We start from the raw sequence: 3800 nt of genomic DNA on the forward strand, positions 1-3800 counted from the left end.
TTATTCATGAGAGACACAGAAAGAGAGGCAGAGACATAGGCTGAGGGAGGAGAAGTAGGCTCCATGCAAGGAGCCCAATGAGGGACTCGATCATGGGAATCAGGGATCAGGCCCTGAGCCAAAGGCAGACGCTCAACCGCTGAGCCACCCAGGCATCCCGAGTCTTGTGTTTTTGTTTTTTGTTTTTTAAAGATTTTATTTATTTGAGAGAGAGAGAGAGAGAGAGAGCACGCAAGCAGGGTGGGGGGAGAGGCAGAGGGAGAGGGAGGAGACTCCCTACTAAGCAGGGAGCCTGATGTGTGCCTGCATCCCAGGATCTTAGGATCATGACCTGAGCTGAATGCAGGTGCTTAACTGACTAAGTCACCCAGGAGCCCCAAGTAGGCTTAGTTCTTATGTGCAGGCCTTTGAACTATTTTGAGTTAATTTCTGTGTAGTATTATATAAAGGTCTACCTTCATCTTCTGCATGAAGATATCCAGTTTTCTTAGCACCATTTATGGAAAAGAGTGTTCTTTCTCTATTAAGTGTTCTTGGCACCTTTGTGGAAATCATTTGACCACATATGTGACCGTTTATTTCTGGGTTCTCTGATTCTGTTTCATTGTTCTGTTTGTCTTTATGCCAGTACCATACTGTTTCGATTACTATAGCCTTGTGATATGGTTTCAAATCTACATGTGTGGGTCCTTCAACTTTGTTCTTTTGGCACCCTGGATATGAACCTTGTCTCTCATTTACTGAGCATCAGTGCCATGCTGGCATTAGGTTAAGCTTGGGGCATTCAAAGGTGAACATGTGCTTAGGGTGCCTTCCCAGCAGAGCTAATGTTTTAGAGGCAGGGGAAAGACAAAGTGAAGAAGTAATTCTGGGAGGCAGCATGCAGATTAGTGTGGTCTTCGTGAACTTCCACCATGGTATGTTGTGGCCACTGCCAAAATACAGAAGGCGATGGTGTAACTCATCTTTAGATCCTTCAGATTTAGCTGTGGCTTTATGAGCAAGTGAACATGTGTGTAGAGGGCTGTATCATTGGTTTTGATGAGTCTCTGCACCTCATTTTAGCTGATGCAGAAGAGATTCATTCTAAAACAAAGTCAAGAAAACAAGTGGGTTGAATCATGCTAAAGGAAGAGCATATTACTCTGCTCCAAAGTGTCTTTCAGTTGAAATGGTCAATGAAGTGAGAAATTGTCAAGAAGATAATGCAGGGTTTTTTTTGTTTGTTTTTGTTTTTAGGTGTACTTTGTTGGGAGTGTAGTTCTGAAACATTTATTCATATTGGTGGTTTGTTTATTTGTTTGTTTGAAGTATGATCCATGCCACACAGGCTTAAACTCACGATCCTGAGATCAAGACCTGAGCTGAGATCAAGAGTTGGATGCTTAACCAACGGAGTCACCCAGGCCCCCCTGGTCATATTGTTCTGATTATGCTTATGTTATTACCAGATGACAAGAAATGCTGTGGGATTGTTTAAAAGGGGGAAGTGATTCTGGTCCAGACAAATGCCATGATGGAGTCCTGGAGGGACAGCACTCTGTAGGAACAGGCTGGCTGACAGGGAAGCTTCCCTCAGCAAAGACACAAAATGACCTCTAAGCTTGCCAAGAGGGGTGAGGTAAGGGTGGGAAAATTGCCAAGAACAGAGACAGAGCTTGTAGTGAGGCCCAGGTCCCAGAGAGGGCAGGGTTCATCCAGAATTGAAGGGTGTCTGGAGGAGTTGGTCCTAGGTAGTTGGGCTGGGGAGGAGAGGAGACAATATGGAGGTGACCACGGCTCTACCTCTGGAGGAGCTCTTGAGGCATGCCATGGGGTCTGGATGGGATCCTAAGAGCCATACGGGGGTAGGGAACTGGAAGGATTTTCCGATGTTGTCAGATTCAGGATTTTGTCACACAAGTAGTCATTTGGCTATGCTGAGGTGAGTGGCTTGGAGAGGGACATAGCCAGGTTGGGGTGTGGAGAGGGAGCCTGGAGGCAGGAGAGCCTCTGGAGGCTGTTCCTGAACCATGGTGGCCTGGTTGGAGTCATGGCAGCAAGTGGGGAAGAAGACAGGTGGGTACTTCTTGAAAATGACCAGGCTGACAGATGAGGAGCTGGTAATTGGCAGGACATGGCAGGGCCTGCAGCCTACTCCCATCAACTTGTGAGCCTTGGTGGTCTCATTTTGCAGTGCCCACCTTGCAGGGTTCTCTTGGGGATCAAGTAGAGCAGCGACAGTATCACCTCTTTTAACAGATGAGAGTGCGATGTGGCTGGTGACTTGCCCAAGGGCGCTCAGTGAGCACTGAGCAGTACTCTTGCTCTCTTTTACCTGCTCTGCAGAGCATACTGGTCTTGGCACAAATGACCTTTAATGGAGCCCTGGTAGGGAGGGAGAAGGAACGTACTGTCTGTTCTTCCAGGCCTGCCACAGACCTTGAGGGAGCCACAATAAATGCTGTGTTTGTTTGATAAAGCACTTGGCTTTTGGTCTGAGCAGGAGGAAGAGCTAGAACAGGTGTGGCAAGAGCAGGGCAGCCTGAGGCACAACAGTAGGAGGGGGAGTGGGACAGAGCCCCAGGCCCTGGCAGGGGTGTCGGGCTGTGGATTTCGAAGAAACCCAGAATGTTCTCACAACCCAGCCAGCCATTGCCCTCATGTTCCCAGGCTCCTGCCTGGCTGAAGAAACCAAAACATTCACAGTACCACCTCACATTAGTTGAGGTTCTAGTGTGTGCCAGGTCCTGTTGTGTGCCTAGCATGGGGCCAGGCACGAAAGCACACAGGCCTGCCTTCTTTCCACACAGGGGTGCTGGCCTGTGCCGGGAGCTCAAGACAGAAGCTCAGGACAGTGCCCCTGACCTTGAGGGATGACCTCCTGGTGGAGAAGTCTGACGAGAAACAAAACCACATAGTGCTGTGATAGGGTGGGAATAGGCTGCACAGGAACTCAGATGATGGCTCAGCTAAACCTCAACATGGCCTCATGCTATTACCACACCCATTTTGTAGATGAAGAAGCCCAGGCTCAGAGGCTCAGAGGCTCAGAGGAGTGAACTGCCCTGCTCACCCAGTCAGTTTGGTTCTAATTTTCTTCAGCAGGGGGTGATAAGGATAAACATGGGGATGGAGAAGACAAGTTAGGGGGCCCTGATGGATCATCTGGTTCAAACCCCCCCCCCCCATTGCAATGGTGGAGAAACTGACACCAGGAAGGGGAAGACAAGTGCTCATAGGAAAAGGGACGGATCTAGAAACCAGACTCCCAGTTCGGGCTGTTCCTTCACACCAAATGCCTGTCTCTCCTCCAGCCCCTGCTGAAGTCTTCCTGGATCCCTCCTGTGAGACTCTCCTCAGCTGGTGGTCTGTTTGCTTCAAGTGCCACCACCCTCTTTGGATCCTAAACTCCAAAAAGTATAAAAACAGGTTGAGTTAGGACAGACCCAGAAGCCAGGCAACGGTGTGTGTACATGTGGTTGGGGGAGCGTTGGATGGGGTAGGATACCTCAGTATACCCAGGAGGCCCCAGGGGAGCCCAGATTTGGGGAGACACCAGAGAGCCAGGGGAGGGGCTGAGGGCTCCCCACCCAAGGGTCTGTCTCCCTTTTCCTCTAAAATCCCCTGGCTGGGGTGGTCCTGGAGGTGGGCTGCAGTGGGCAGGCTGACCGCAGGCCCCAGCTGCAGCTCTGCCCTAGTGTGGCCAGGAGACATTATGCTCAGGCTGCCTTCTGGAAGCTGGTGGTAAATGAATAATCTTGCTCCTACCTGCAGGGCTCTCTGGGACAGAGAAGTCACTCAGTGCCCCTCACTTCTGA

The sequence above is a fragment of the Nyctereutes procyonoides genome, unplaced genomic scaffold (genome assembly GCF_905146905.1).
Source record: "Nyctereutes procyonoides isolate TBG_1078 unplaced genomic scaffold, NYPRO_anot_genome, whole genome shotgun sequence".
Classification (NCBI taxonomy): Eukaryota; Metazoa; Chordata; class Mammalia; order Carnivora; family Canidae; genus Nyctereutes; species Nyctereutes procyonoides.